We start from the raw sequence: 17,333 nt of genomic DNA, 5'->3' as shown, positions 1-17,333 counted from the left end.
GGCATCTAGTGGCAAGTCAGAGCTGTTCAGGCAAGAAACAGTATTAACACTTAACAAGCTGCTGTTCACAGCACACTCTAATTTTAACTCAGCTTCACATTCCACAAATTTAGTTTGCTTTAAGTATAACTTGTAACTTCACCTTCACAGACTGAACAACTTTAATCATTTCCCTTCCTTGTCAGATGAGTATGTTAACTCAGTGTTGGCTTTTACAATTGTATGTACTTTGTATGCCAATACCGTAAGTGCCTTCATACATTTCAAATAGATTCAACACTTCTCTAATTGATTCCCCACAAAAGGACATACCAGTCCATTCAACTCTGCTAGCATATTCCTTTGCCAGATTTGAACACTTTTTCTTCTCTCATTAGCTATTTTTGGCACAGTGTATAAGGATCCCATTGGAATTGAGATTTGGGAAACACATAATCTTCATAAGTACGTTGAAAGAAACAGGGGGAGTGAAAGCCACAAATAGAATGGCAGGGTATTAATCCAGACTGCCTAAGTAAATTCTGGGGTAGAACAGATTGAAACAGATATCGCTATGGATTGTTGTTCCTACCTACAGCAGTAGTATCTATAGACAAAGGCTAGGTATAGATATTCTAAACGCCCAAAGTGAAATCAATCTCAGTTATGCAGTTTTCTGTGACCAGCATAGTTTAGATTGGTAGCAAACAAAACACACATTCTCCCTTTGGTAGAGTGGTGGGAAGGGAAGGTAAATCTTAGACCAGGTTTTGCCATTTTTAAATCAGCCTATGCATGCTGAATTTCTGTTCTGTTATGGGTATAAACCAGTTCTGTGTGCCAGACTTCTGTTCTGTTACAGATATAGACCAGTTTCCGATCATTTATACCAATAGAAGTGTAATGTCTGTTTCTGGCCCAAAACACAAAGAGTTTATAGAAACATACTTTTTACCCACTTTCAGATGGGAGGGGGACCTTCTGCATTGAGTGAGCATCAGTTGTGTGATCCTGCAGGGGCATATTTGCTAAATCGACCGAACTTTTGAAGCATAATGAAACAGCATTGAAAATATAATAATAGTTTAGCTACACTTCTATCACTACAGAACCATGAAAATGTATCAGTTGGATCAAACCAACTTCTACCACAATTCTCTAATATTCATAAAACAGTTACATCTGTCTACACCCAAAGATGAATGAAGCAGAATTTAAAAAAAAAAAAAAGAAAAAAGAAAAATGGAAATGGGAAATATGTTAAATACTGTAACTGACTTATACTGCTTCCAGTTTGTGAAACAAAATCTTTGAAGCAGTACAGGTGCTTGTACCAAGGCTATTAAGTTTATTATTTACATAGCCTCTGTGTAGCCCTTCAAGCAAAAAGGCAGGCAGAGCTCCACTCCCAAGTGAGTATTTCTAAGTATTAACATAATATAAATAAAAACACAAGGGAGTTCATAACCCATAAAAATAATCTGGTTGTAGTAGATAGTTGTCACTGGTAGTTTAGTTAAGACTATTATTTTCTAATTATGTGGGCATGTCTACATGAGATTTTAACTGCAGAGCTGCCTATTTAGTTCCACAGTAAACATATCAGCATCTACATGTGTGCCCCTATTAGGCCACAGGAAAATAATAAAATTCACAGCAGGGTAGTACTTGTACTATCCTACTGGGTATTTTTTTAGTGTGCAGCAATGCACATGCAGATGCTGACCTGGATGTCTGTGGCATGAGGGTGCTTCAGTGTGGGGAATGTCTACCAGTTAGCCCCACACTGAAGCACTCTCATGCCCCAGCCATCCCCTCCCAGTATGTTGAGCCAGGCATAAGCAGCCCTGGGCTGGCAGGCTGACCCCCAAAGCCCCCTGCCAGCCAGAGGTGCTCTGCTCTGACTCAGCATGCTTCATATTTCTTATGAATATTTTTTTCTATAACTTTTGGTGGCTTTCTCATGATGCACCAAGATTTTCTCTCCTTGAAGAGAAAAGAGAATAGATATTCTGAACACAAGACTATGAGAAAGTGGTTTCCCTAGCAACAATAACCTGTGAAACTTGTTAACCATTTTCCCTCTGCGATCATGTGGATTTTTAGTGGTTCAATTCAGATCTCACTATCTCATTCAGAATTATTACCGTGGCTAGAAATGTGTGTGTGATGGGCTTGAATCAACAGATAATCTAGTTTAAAGAGAATATGAATTTGATTTTGGGGGATTTTAGCATGTTTCTCTGTGGACTTTTAGTCCAGTTTGTTATTACAGGGGATTTCATGGTAAAATCACTTTTAGGAATGAATGGGTGCTTTTGAGATAAAACTTTTTCAGTAAAAGATTCCCAGATGTGAAAAGTAAACCATTCTGAAGGAGTAAATATGAACTCTATGGGCACGTCCACACAAGCAGGCACATGCGCTTGCAGCAGCTCAAATAAAAGGGGTGCAAATTTGAGCCAGGGCTTTTTGCTTCAGCGCATGTGCCTGGACATGCACTTTGGTGTGGTGCAAGTTGTGCCACTTGGGGCAAAATAACCCTGCCTGGCTCCTCCTGGATCTGCAGCCAGGGGGAGCTAAAGCCTGGGGCCAGCACCTGTACTGTCCCCAGCAGTGTAAAAAGCTACCCTGTCCTGGCCCCATCAATACAAAAAGCTGCCCTGGCAAGTAGCTCAGGACTACTTGCTCTCAGGAGCTTCTGGGGCCCAGCCAACTGATACCTGGGGACACTACCCCTTGTGCCAGCTGGACTGCTGAAGCAGCCCTAGGAGTTACCTGCACCCTCTACCCACTTCAGCAGTCTGGCAGTGGGTGCTTCTGCCTGGTTGTGACCTGCTGCCACCTGCCAGACCTGGATGGGGACTGCACAGCTAGTAGAGGCATCTGGCCCTCTGGGCCAGCTGCCGGTGGGCTATGGCTGCAGAGATGGCCTTTGTGGGGCACTACTGCCATGTGTGCTCCTGCCTGGCCATCTGGGCAGCTACCTCCTGGAAGTTGTTCTCAGTGTGGTGGCCTCCTTTGAAAGCATGTCCTCCTGGCCCCAGTTGGCCAGAAGGTCAGTCACCTCCAGCTAGGTCCAAGGTGCCAGCTCTGAGCAGGCTTCTGTGCCTGGGTCCTGCCACTGGCCCCCATAGCAGGAATTCTGACATTCCCTATTTGAAAACTGAAAAATCCCTGATAACAAAAACACCAAAGTCACTCTGTAAAATACCCTGAAATCCATGTTCCTCCACAATTAAAACAAAAGATCATTATGTAAAGAGAGAAAGCGAGAGACAGAGAGACAACAATCAGTTGGGCAATGTTTTATTGATATATCTACAGTGTTAAAGCAATGTGGAAGGCTACCAGTGTCTCTATCATCATAATAAAATTATTTCAAAATACCTATATGTTTTGCTGCTTGCCTTTGGTTTTCTTACCATAGAATAGTAAGAGCTCCCCCTGACCCCTTCACTAACCAGGATGTGGGGACAGCTGCCCCTGCAGCCACAGCTCCTGCCAGCATGTCTCATCCTGTTTAGAAGCTGAACACTCAGGGAGTGTGCTGGGAGGAAGTAGGGTTTGCTGAAGGACGGTGAGAAGAGGGGTGGGGGGGATGTGAGTGGCTGTAGAGGGATGAGGGGACAGTGGAGTGCATGGGTAGGCGTGGTTGGATTGTGGGGGCACTGCTCAGGAGGGGGTGGGTCCCCGGGCCCCTGCAAGATGCAGTCCCCCCGCAGAGCTCACAGACTGCTCCCCCACAGGGGCTACCATTCCCCCTTCAGGGCCCACATGCCCCACCCTCACTAGCTCCCCCAGTCCCCTGGTTTTCTGACCCACCCAGTCCCACCCCCCACCAGTTCCTACAACCCCCCGCAATGACTGTCACACTTGGCCCCAGCCTCCTGGTACTTAAAATAAATAAATAAATAAAAAAGCCCCACACTCCCTGGCAGTAGCAGCTGGCATCAGGGTCACTGGGACCTCGTGACAGAGCCCCCATGCACAACACAGGTCAGCAGGGACCAGTCCCAGCTGCTTGGCTCCTGCACTGCCTCTGCCCCATCATGTAGGTGTGGCCCAGATCAGCCTGAGCAGTGGCAGGCCCAGGGTGACAGCCACAAAGGCCCCAGATGCCCAACATCACGTGGAGCCATGAGGTATTCTGCTGACCTGGGCTGCAGTTATGTGGTGGGGCAGTGACAATGTGGGTGCCAGGTGGCATTGGCTGGTCCCTGCTGCCCTGTGCTGTGTGGGGGGGGCTCTGCCATGAGGCCTCAGTGACCCCTAGGCTGCTGCTACTTCCAATGAATGCAGGACTTTTTTTTCTTTTTATTACAGGATGCTGGGGCTGGGTAGGACCACAGTGGGGAGACTCAGGGGGCAGGTGGGGGCTGGGACTGGTTGGGAAAGCCCTTGAGGGGACTATGGGAGCAGCTGGGGAATGGGGCCATATAAGGCAGTGATCTGGGGTGCTGGGGAGTGGGTGGGAGATGGGGCCATCAGGGGTCTCCCCATGGTCCCCTCCCCACCCCTTACATACTGGCATGAAGCCCAGGTCCACAAGCAGGCAGTGTGCCTGAGCACCGGGGCAAGGGCCAGCCATAGAGACACTCAGGCTAGCTACCAGAACATCTCTGTGGAGGACCTGAGCCTCCAGTTGCTTTTTTCCCAGCAGCTTTTTTCCTGCCCTGCTTTTTTCCCCTGGGGTATTTTTTGACCCCTTGGTATCCAGGGGTCTAATTTTGCCCCTGCCATGCAAGTTTGCAGCACAGGGAACTTTTTTTCTTTCTGCACATGCCAACAGGTTCAGGTCCCTCAGCCTCTCCTCATAGGGCCTGCCCTGTTGCCCTCCAACCAAGCAGGTAGCCCTCCTCTGAACCCTCTTAAGGCAGACCATATCCTTCTTAAAGTGTGGTGCCCAGAACTGGACACAGTACTCCAATTGAGGCAAGACCAATGTCATGTAGCAGAGGAGTATTACCTCTCTGGACTGGCTTGAGATACATCTTTGGATGCATGACAAGGTGCAGTTGGCTTTGCTGGCTGCAGTTTGGCATTGGCGGCTCATGTTCTTCTTGGAGTCAATAATGACTCCAAGATCCTTTTCTGCCTCTGTGCTGTCAAGAGGGGAGCTCCCCAGCTTGTATGTATGCTGTGGATTCCTTCTCCCTAGGTGTAGCACCCTGCATTTATCTACATTGAAGCCCATCCTATTACCATCCTCCCACTTCTGTAGTCTGTGTAAATCTAATTGCAGCCTCTCCCTCCCTTCAAGCATGCCTACCTCTCTCCACATCTTGGTGTCATCAGCAAACTTGGACAACGTGTTTTCCACCCCCTCATCCAAGTCACTGATGAAGATGTTGAACACTGTAGGCCCCAGGACTGAGCCCTGGGGGACCCTACTATTCACATCCCACCAGGTCAAGTACGACCCATCCACCACCACTCTCTGGGTGCGCCACGTCAGCCAATTTCTGACCCATCCAACTGTGTAGGCATCAATGCCACAGTCACTCAATGTATTAATGAGATTGGGGTAAGAGACAGTATCAAAGGCCTTCTTAAAGTCCAGAAAGATCCTATCCCGCCTTTGCCTACATGTCTGGCAGGAGCTTTAGTTATTTTGTATTTTCTAATGTTACCAATTACACTCTTAAAGCCATGTGCAGTTTGCTCTAGGCTGGGGCAATAATCACACAGAGCAAGTATCCAAAATCATATACAGAATCTTTATTTGCTCGAGTGAGGTGCCTCTTTGGGAGAGGGACCCCGCCTACTACTTATCATACTTTTTTATACTTGGCAAGGCGACAGCATTAGTTCGTGATTAGCTCGTGCTCGTAAAAATACTCAATCATCTATTAACTAAATCACTATTCTATCTAATCAAGCGGCACTGTGAGTGTGAACACTGAAGTTTAACTCTTGTGAATTATATGCCTCATATATTTTGTCTCAGGATGTTTCTTTATCTTACAAACACAATCCATGCCCGACTTTCAAGGTTTCCATGTTGATGAGACTCCCCAGTTGACTGACTTCAGCTGGCTTCATATCTTATCAGTAACCCTCACACAGTACCAGTACCTCTCTTCTCTCCCAGCTGTCTCATAAGTGCTGTGTCTGCTTTTATGAAATAGAGGCAGAAGGACAAAGAAATGGCTTCTCTTTTAGAATTACAAAGCCTTGCTTTTAGCCCTACAAGATTCATATACAACACTAAGGAGATATACTCTGAAAGCACATAAGATTCATATAAATTATCCCACAAAACTGAAGTGAGAAAAGGAGCATCCTTTTCTTCCACTCTTTGTCCTATCCCAAGTGTTTTTGTAGAGCATTTCAACCTTTCATCTAACATGATGCCTCTTAACTGCACAACCTGACAACTAAGTTTTTCTCTGTTGCATAGGATTACACACTATTTCTGGAAAAATATAGCTGGGCATGGGTTGAGCTCTGCATCACTACAGTCTCACACTGCCTAACACCCCATCAATCAGCCATCATTCCTACCCAGCTTTCAGTGACTACTGCCCAAATGTCTGAACAAGCAATTTTCTAAGTGTTGTTTACCAAAAAACTAACCAGGTACATAATGCTTAGGTTGTATTCTCATATCAATGGCAAATTTCAAAGACAACTTTTATTATCACAGATTTTGTACCCTCCTAAGTCTACTGAGAGACTAGTTGTACCTAAAGCAAAACTGAAAGATGTCCCCAGACAGGTTTTCTCCTAATATACTCTTTTCTCATGAACTTTCATAATCCTCAAAAGAGACCATCTGGAGATAAACTATCCTTTATTAATGTGTTATAAAGCACTGAAACAGAAAAAACATGCTATTTGCAAATGCATTTAATTGGATAAGAAGAAAATTAATATTTTATCAGCCTTTCAGCTGTTGTTACAATCTTTAGACATGTCCTAAGCATTTTTCATTTCTCTTGATTCCTCCCTGAACAGGAAGATAGCCTAATGCAACATCCCTTTTGTGATAATAAGGGCTTATAATGTCATGTATTCTGTCCTGTGTACCCTGGTTGAATTTCAGTGCTGTGTGTGTTGAAAACTGGAGGAAGCGAGGAGCCATAAGGCCTGTTACCTGCCCATCCACTAACCCTTCTTAAAGGGACTTGTTCCATCTCCCTTCCTGAAGCAAGTGAGATCCTGTGCTTTCCTGAGTGAAGGAGCAAGTGTTATGTAGGAGAAAGTGTTCATCATGGTGTTAACTGGGTTAACCAAAATTATGAAAACTGAGCCATGCTCTGTTTTTCTCCCTACTTCTTGTTCAGTTACTAGGAGTTTTCCCTACACTCAATAGTGATGAATTTAAATAACACCGGTCCCCGCACTTCAGTTCTGTGAGTAGATTATTAATTTTATTATGCTGAGTGCCCAGTCTAATTCTATGATGTAGCCTTAATTCTCATCAGAACACCTTAAAAATCTGCAGACTTTGTTTCATGTTTTTCAGCTTCTAATTTTCTTTCTGAGGGAAACAAATATATCCCTGCAGTAAACAAGTCCCACAGGCACTCATTGTTATATAGTAAAACAAGTAGGACAACAGATGCTGGATTCAATTTTTTTCCCACAGAATAATAAATGCCTTGGATGTTCCTAAAAATTGTGTTTTGTGCAGATCACTAAATAATTCATTATCAAAATCTGTCTGTTTTACATATTGTGCATAAAAATACCATATAGGACTGAAAGAAATAGCTTTAATGTGTTGTTAAATGAGGGTTGGGGCATCACCTAAGTGACTTTTGGGTGTAAGCCACCTTGAAAGTCCTTAGAAAAGTCTAAATATTCCATTCTAGTTGTTTAAAACATATCTAAATATAAGAATAACATTGGATCACAACTTAATGCTTCATACTGTCCAATCAACCTTAGGAATGGTTCAGATTTCTAGTCAGTGAAAAAGTGCAATTTTCTTCAAAAAATTTTACAAACAAATCCTTGAACCGTAAGTACGCCAAGTTTATTTTATCTCTGATGTTTCAATATAATTATGCATATCCTGGTGACATTCTCCTTTAAACAATAATCTTAAAATGTATTACCTGCTGGACTTTACACTAACCATTTGAATGAATTTCCTTAACCTTTATAACTTTATCCATGGATTTCTTCTTCTTTTTTTCCTTCCTAGATTTCATCTATGCTGTTATTCAGTAGTTGTGCAGACAAAGGCACATTTCCACTAGCATCTGCAGTGGCAATATAATAATCTGATCAAAATTTATGTAGCATAACCTGCTCTACTAACCTCACTCTACTTTTTAGTCAGATCTGACTTCTGCACAGCTCTTTCTGTAAAAGAGAAAAATAATTAGAGAAACCCAAGAACTATAAAGAATGAATAGTTGATTAACTCAATTATTACTGAAATTGAGATTGAGTTTACACTTGGGATATACTAAGACTGATACTTTTTTAAAAGTCAGCATGAGAAACTAGCCACAGAATCAGTAGGAGCAGAGAAATGTCAACCCACACATTTTTATAGAGCACCCCATATTCAAGCAACTTTAATGACAAAGGTATAGATTCAATGCAGGAATTCCTGAGTGAAGTATATTGCTCTGTATTGTAGTGATTAGATGACAATAATGGTCTCTGTGACTTTCTATACATGGGTCTGTAAACTGGCATGGAATAATTGACCAGTAGTTTAAAGCGGGCTGTTTTTTTTTAAACACTTGTCCCAAACTTTCATCATGGTAAAAATTAATACAAGTCTCATGGGGCCACTGTATAAATCCCAGTGGAGAAAAAGTAGTGGGAAGATTTCAGGTGAAGGAGTCAAAGGATAACATTGATTGCATAAGTTCACATACACTGTGTGTTGGTGTATATTCAATACATACACATGCACACACATTGTACACTTCACACCCATGATGTTGGTTCATCAGATGGATTTTAAAAAAGTTTCATGCTTTAACAGTGTTAGGTATTAGAAAACACTCAGAAGCTGCTAAAACTAACTTAACTTGATCATCCAGGGACAAGAACAATGTAATTCTGCAATTTTGTGTAGCAGGCTGTCAAGTTTGTTAAATGATAAGTTCAACACAAGAGTTTTCCTGAGAAATGGGGAAAAATGAGCTGAGCTATTAGTTCTGAAAGTTTGCTTGTTTATGTCAGGTTTCAAGGGGATTTTTGAAGATGATAACATTTCTCACCAATGTAGATGGTACACCTTAGACAACCACTGGAAGATGAATGTACTAGAGATCCTTAAGCCCTGGTTATGGTTTTCTTTTGTCTTCTGCAGATGCCAAAGGAGACATCACATTTTCAATAGTGAACTCCCACTGGCTGTGTAGAGAAAAAACAATATTTAAAATATTTGGTATTGTTATGATTGGCTTTTTCTTTCTTTCCCTGTATATATGTGCAAGTTCTAGTTGTACCAAGATCTGATCATGTGTTAATTTTCCTTAGTGGTAGTTTTGTTTGTTTATAATCTGAGTTCTATAGCCATTGTTTTTGGGAGTTGTGTGTTTGTTTTACTAGTTCAGTAACAAGTCTTTGTATCATGGAAGGTCCCATATTTTCCTGCATGGCCTCAAGTGGAGAATGTAGAAGAAAATATTTTTCCACAGTCGTAGTTAACGGTGATAGAGTAAGTCCTCCTGGGGACATGGAGGCTAGTTACAGACATTACACCTATCACTCTTTGAGCATACAGACAGTGCTCTAAAGCCATAACTAGGTAGATGTTCTCAGCTCTTAGAGAGCTTTAAAAATGGTGGATCATACTCTAAGTTAACCCTCAATGGGATCTGGCACAGATGTTTGATGAAGCGCTCTAGTAGAAAGTGCTTTAGTCTAATACCTCATCCACTGAGGATTAGTTTAAAGTGTAATCATTGGTAGCCCAGGTCGTGTTGCATGGGACTGCACTCTAGCCTCAGGCAGAGCTTGTTTGCTCTGGCCAAACTCTGGGCCACCCCTGCCCCCTGGGCTATTACTTACTTGACTTAGTGACAGCTTCTGATCCCAGTCCCACCTCCTCCCTCTGGCTACCTTTGAGCCACAGCCAGCAGGAAGGGGGAGTGTTTCTGTCTTCCCACAGCCACCCTGGCCCTGCAGGATGCCTCAGTCCAGCTGGGGGTGTTGCAGGGGAAGGGGTCCAGAGCCTCCCTCCCTGCAGCAGCCCCAGTCCCATGGTGCATCACTGCCTGGCTGGGGCTTCTGCAGGGCTTCTGCAGGGACACAGAGCCCAGACTCCTTTCCCCTCTAGTCCCCCCAGGCTAGCAGAGGAGCTTCTCATCCAGGGGAGGCTATGGGGAAAGGGGTCTGGGGTCTTTCTCTGTGCAACAGCCAAAGCCCCAGCCCCAGCATGCCACTGCCAGGCTCTGGCAGGATGCAGGAACTCAGAGCTTAGACTCCTTTCTCCTGCAGCCCCACCTACCTGGCCAAGATTGCTACCCAGATGGAGGGGCCATGGGGGAAGGGATCTGGGGTCTCTCTCCTCACAGCAGTCCCAGCCCCATGGTACACCATTGCCTCACTGGGGGGGGCTGCATTGGAAGGGGACTGGGGTCTCTACCCTGCAGGCAGTGCTGACAATTGCCAACTGCTGTGCGTGCTGGGAAGAGGGGCCAGTCTGGAAGCCTCCTGGGAGGCATGCAGGAGCTCCCCCAGTGACCAGTGTGGGTAGGCTCAAAGTCCCCCCCACTAAACAGGTGGGATGCTTCTCATAGGTGGGAAGCTTCTGCAGGACTCCACTTCCCACAGAGAAGCTAACGGGCTGTGGAGTGGATGCCTACCCAGTCAGGTGGGTGGCTAACTGGCTTAGGGACCACACCAAGAGAGCAGTGGTGGATGGGTCATTCTTGGCCTGGAAGGAGGTGGGCAGTGGGGTCCCGCAGGGTTTGGTCCTTGGACTGGTGTTATTTAATATCTTTATCGGTGATTTGGACAAAGATGTGGTGAGCACCCCCTCCAAGTTCATGAATTATACCAAGTTATGGAGCAAAGTTAATTCACCAGGGGGCAGGGAGCAGATACAGGCCAACCTGGACAGGTTAGATCAATGGGCGGAATGAAATAGGATGCAATTCAACAAAGATAAATGCAAGATACTCTACCTAGGAAGGAGGAATCCCCAGCACACCTATAGGTTGGGGGATGTCCTCCTCAACAGCTCAGAGGCTGAGAGATATCTTGGAGTCACAGTTGACTCCAAGATGAACATGAGCCAGTAGTGCAACCAGGCCATCAACAAAGCCAATCGCACCTTGTCGTGTGTTAGCAGATGCCTGACCAAGAGATTGAGGGAGGTAATGCTCCCCCTCTATGTGGCATTAATCAGGCTGCAGTTGGAGTGCTGTGTCCAGTTTTGGGTGCCACACTTCAAGAGGGACATGGAAAATCTGGAGAGGCTTCAGAGAAGGGCCACTCTCATGATTAGTGGTCTCTGTGAAAGACCCTACGAGGAGAGTAAGGGTGGCCTTTGTTGGGGTCATCTTACCTTGGTCCTCTTGCCAGGGGCAAGGGGTCAGACATGATGATCCATTGGGTCCCTTCTGACTCTATAATCTATGAATCTATGGATCTATGAAAAACAGCTAATGTCTGTTCAGTTTGCTCATGCTCTTAAAGTGCTTTAAGCAAAGTGCGATATTTCTACTGGGGGGGGTTTGAACATCTGTACTTATCTAGTGTCCATGAAGTGTGGCACCGGTAAGTTCTTGCAGCCAGCTACCTTCCAAACTATACTGTTGGATGCTACACTTCAGTGATACTGTGTTTCCAGGCAGACTTTATCACACAAGAATATGCCCCATACCTGTGCAAGGGCAGTAGCAAGACTCTTGTTCCCTTATTGTAAGTAGCTCTTTCCATACAGTTCTGCAAATAAAAGTGTTGTTCCATATCACAAGCTTCATTAAAATACTACAAGCAGTTCATTTTCAACTTCGTGCATAAACTACAGTCCTCAGCCAGCAGTTATGTCTGTGAGAGGATTAACAGGACTACCATCTTGACAGCTAAATAGCATGCAAGGTTTCTTAAGAGGTGCTTCTTTACCCCTGAAGAAAACTGCTTCTCTGCTTAAAACCTACACCCTAATTTGTCAGGGGGAGGGCTGATTTTTTTCAGGGAAAGGGGCATGTTGCATGTGAAAAATATGGTATTTCTTACCTTATCAGAAATCCAGTAATATCAGAGTTGATTAGGTTGTATTTCTATTTCCTTCCTCTTTTATTTTTTTTATTTAAAATAGATTAATTATGTCAAAGCCTCTTTTCAGGTTCAGGTCAAGGTCGCAAGTTAGAAATGAAAAGTAAAACATGTTTGGACAGTTATAATTGGATAAGAGCAGGTCAGAATATTTTTGACAGTTTTTTTCTGGTAAGAGATCATTGATTTGTCACGTCTGGAGCAGACTTTTTAGTCAAAACCAGAGAAAGAGAGAAATTGAGAGAGAATTTTGAAAATTCTTTATTTCCTCCTGATTTAAAGAAAAAACAATTTTTTAAACTTTCATATTTTATGCAAACTGAAATATCTATTTTGTAGCTAGTCTCTTTGTGGTATTATTTTGAACTTATGTGTTAAGGTGACATTGTTAACCCGGATGGAAGCCTGTTAAATAATTAATTTCTTTCTTTTGTTTTTTCTCTGCTTAAAAAGAATCCTGACTTCTATACCTCTATTTTTCCTTACTGCTGGCTTATTTTTCCTCATTGTTTTGTTTTGCAAGAATAGATGTAAATAATTATTAACAATTTAAGAAGCTTACTAGATATTTGGAAAGGGTTAAACTCTTTGCATTTTCAATTCTATTACCGTTCTTTAAAAATGAATCAAGTGATTTAATGAAATGTGAACACTAAGTTCACCTATGGGCATCATGGGCTGCAAAGACAAAAGATTTAACAATAATATTGTCTTTTCAGGCATTTAATAAATAACGAATGCCAACATGTCAGCAGAGAAGCATACACTAGATAAACTGGATAAATAGTTTTGCATTGTAATACTACCCATATGTGATCTGTCTCTTTATGACTAAGGAGATCTATCTGTCTCGTTTAGATATTGTTTTTTTTTCTGCATTCTACATTTTATTGCTTTATAAAATATTTTACAAACTTACTTTCTACCAGTTCTGTTTCTGTTTCAATAATAAAACCGTAATAATAAAAATAACTTTGATCCTCCAGCCTCTCTGTCTGTGGAATTCCCATCAGTTTCAAAGGGAATAATGTACAAAGAGTGACTAAGGAATTGGGCCCACAGCAACCAAGTGTCATTGCATATTTGATTTTTTTTCTCTTATATTTTAAGTAAGTTCTTACATTACTGCTTTTTCACTGGGTTCAGCCATAATTAGCTCAGAGAGAGAAGTTATTCTGAGAACCCTAAAAGGCTTAACAGCAATAATGCTGATTTTTTAAAAGAAAACTTTCCAAAAAAATCTTTCTAAAATAACTTCTAATGCTAAGTTTGCATTTCTATATAGGTATGGAAAAAAACAGAAAATACCAAATTATAAAGCAGTGCATTACTTTAACAAAGCAGTATCAATCAACCAATTCAAGCAGTGGTACAAGGAGATTCACAGAATGCCAGCATATACTTCAAGTTAAAGACCATAATCTAAAAAACAATTTCGTTTTTATATTATTTTATTCTCATTACTTAAGCTACTTAGGCTATCAGTACCAAATTACCAAAATACCATGTATCTACAAATATTTCTATTTTTTAAAATCACATTAATTTTACATTTTAAGATATGTATGCCATGTCCAAGAGTCTTGACCTGTTTTCCTCTCTTGTTCCACTCCTAACCCCTGCATATCAGTTCTGTATTTACTGTGTCTTGGAACATTTGTCCTACTTTTGGCTTGCATAATATTTGCCTGACAAATAAAATACTCTTGCCTTATGTACAGTGGCAAGCCTAGTCTGACTTCCATTAACCTAGCTCCTTAGCTTCTCTAAAATCTGTATCTATAAGAAACTAATTCTTTTTCCTTAAAACTTTCTTAGGTAGCAGTGGGGGAAAAGGTTATAGTCAGGCATTTCCTCATCATCCTTCTACACAGGCCATCATTAACCAAGCCAGTTACCTCTTAATAATAAAAAAGATGGTGGTTTTAGGGTAGGTTAACTTTTTTTGCCCCTGTAGTGTACTTTGCTTGTTCGTTTGCATTAGACATAAGAACCCAGAAGCAAAATAGACAGGGATATAGCATAGAAATGCTGTTTTCTTTCTTTTTTTTTTTTTTTGGTTTGTCATTGCAGCATTATAGCTCTCTATCATTTCCACACAAGTACAACATAACAAAGAGGTTATTGCATACAGCTGTGCAAGACTGCCAGGCAACTAACATCTGGAAATGGAAGATTAGTCAAACTAGCTAAAGGTGCAGCTGGTTAGCAAATGGGAATCTAAAGCACAGGAAACAGCAGAAAAATAGAGCTCTTCACTGATAGAGCTTAGAGTGGAAGATTTTTGTGATGTGTTTGTACTGCTATTTAGTGTACATAGTGGCTTAGCTTTAAAGCAGGATAGTACTTGTATGCCTTGTGATTAAGGGGAAAATACATTGTTGAACATAAGCTGCAATTAGGTAGCTTTATAGCTGATTTATCATCCCAATCCTAAAGGTTAGAAATGTGGGTTACTTTTATTCATTATACACCTGTATAGATTAAGAAGGGACCATTTAAATTTCTATGAGAGTGATTCTACAGCTTTCAGAGTCAAAGAACCAAAAGGGACTTGCTGAACAAAATGTTAAATCTTTCATAGCTTTTGTCTAGTTCAGGGTCAGGTTTAAATCTATTTAATGATAGGAAAAAAATCTAAATGTCTAATACTTCAAAAGCTCTGCTTCTAGAATCAGCTGTCATCATCCTCGCCAAATCAAGTTTAATTGTTACTTCAGACTATAGTTTAGATAGGGTGGCAAAGGTGCATTCTGCTCTTGCCAAACATTTGGAATAGCTTCTAATATAATTCCAGGTAGGGTCTCAGTAGTGTACCAGATAAACTGAGGTGTGAGGCAATATGTTATACCCAAACCAAGGAAGGAAGGGCCACAACTTTCAACCACTTGGAAATGAAACAGGGTAGTGAAGTCAGTAGTGTAGCCTTTGAGTCTAACAGATCACTTAATCATTAATGGTTAGTCAGGTGTTGGATAGAGCAGGCATATTGTCTCTTATCCAGGTCCTAGTGTTTACTAAGGATATGCAGGCTCCCACACAACTTATTTCTAGATCTAATGAAAAGAAGAGAATTGAAAACCTTTATCAATATTGATGATATTGCTGTCTACTTGATCTCCATTTCTTCAGGAATTTAATAAAGATATTGAAGTAAATAAACAATAATTCCTGAATGGTCCTATAGCTGAGAATAAGGAGAGCCACTGCTTCCCCTCAAAGGAGGGAAAATCATCTTCTAGATTTTCCTAAAAGAATAAGAGGAACCATTAAAATGTCATTTTCTCTACCTCAGTTGGGTCTTGCAGCCATGACAAAAGCTCATGAACAGAAGCCAAGCTCAGGGATATCAAAGGACACTGAAAGATCAAGCAGTATTAACACAAGTAACCATGGCCTACGTCCATTGTCCTATAGTAGTTTGTCAGCTGCCATTTGTGCAGTGTGAAGCCTAGATAAGTGAAATTAAAGGTGGGGTTGGAAAACATAGTTTTCTCATCTGAGATTTGACTACAATTTGGAGCTTATTGGTTACTGTTTGAGTGGGGCCTTAAAAATTCAACCAATAATCCATTGGTCATAGGCTTCTTGCATCCATGATGGGCATGGGTGCAGCTTACAAGAAGTAACAGGAAGTGGACTGCTTTAGAATTTCTGATTGGGTAACTGGCTGAAACTGGCCCGTGACTGAAGCATTGGATATCTTCCTGCTCCTATTTGTCTCTGTTATTCCTGTTTTTAATCTGCTCACATATTCCTTCTATAGATGATCAGCAGCTCCAAATTCGCAGAATTTTTACAAGAAATATCTTGTACACTTTAAGAACATATTTTAGGAAGAGCTAATCTCTCATCTCATTCTGACAGCAAATTTAGTTTGTTGCTTCCATAGACTACATTCTTTCTGTTGCAGCATATCATCTGGCATTCTTCTCTTTTCCCCTCAATCACCCTATGTATGCCAAATTCAGACACTGATTTTCATTTAATAGATTTCATAGACATTAGGGCTGGAAGGGACCTCAGAAGATCATTGAGTCCAGCCCCCTACCCCAGGGGCAGGAAGTCAGCTGGGGTCATAAGATGACTTCCCTTTGAATGTCAATGTACTGATAAAAAGTCTTGGGTTGTACTAGCAGTCAGGTTTCCTGCCCTTCTGCCAGTATTATGACTAGGTCAACACATTGCTTTATGATACCCTTTTGATATTCAACAGCTGATAGTTTTTAAAGTAATACAGGAAGTCCTCAGACTTATGACAAAATTAGTTCCTGAAAACCTCCTCTTAAGTCAAAATGTCATAAATTGGATCCGATTTTCCCATAGAAACAATGATATAAATGGGGGTTTGGTTCCTGAACCAATGCCTGATGACCTATTTTCATAAAAAAAAACCCAGAATTTTGTACTCAATCAATTATAGATGAGTAATATGCTACATTAATGTTTTTATATTGTAAATAGCAATCAGATTGATTTGGAAGGACTTCTTTGAGGTGATTTTGCTGGACTTTTAGAAGTGTTCTTGGCTGGAGTCTTCTCTGGAGTCTTGGCTGCAGGTTTGTCTGGAGTCTTGTCTGCTTTCTTAAAGAAAGTGTCCAAGGAAATTTGCACAGATGTTCTCTAGGGAGGTGGGCAATGCAGCGAACTTGTTCACTGGCGTGGCGTCACATCCGATCAAGCATTGAAAAGTTGAACCTGACATCAGAAATTCAAAACAGGGTGTCAATTTATAAATGTCGTAAGTGCCATTCATTGTAACTCAGAACGTCTTAAATCAAGGACTGCCTGTATTACGTTATATGCTTGCATGTGTATTTTAACATTTATTGTTATCAATTTCATAAATACTTTATTACATTCATTTATTGGAGCACAGTGGTCAAGGTAATTTTCTCTTACATATTTGCATGGCACTTTTGAAATGAATTAAACATTACAATAATTCACAAAACTGATTTGGAGAAAAATAATTTCCTAATTTTGTCTGTCGATATTGTTAGAGACCAAAATGTTCTTCTCGTCTCTGAACAGTAACAGCAGTTTTGTCCCATTGCTCTATTCTGGCTGGTGAATACTTCTATGAATCTGCATTGCCAGCATCTGGAAATACAGTGAAGTATTCAGATGTTAATGAGTTTTCTTATTGTGGT

The sequence above is a fragment of the Crocodylus siamensis genome, chromosome 4, assembly GCF_052110815.1.
Source record: "Crocodylus siamensis isolate JL-2025a chromosome 4, ASM5211081v1, whole genome shotgun sequence".
In the NCBI taxonomy this organism is placed as follows: domain Eukaryota; kingdom Metazoa; phylum Chordata; order Crocodylia; family Crocodylidae; genus Crocodylus; species Crocodylus siamensis.
Note: the sequence above shows the minus strand (reverse complement) of the source record.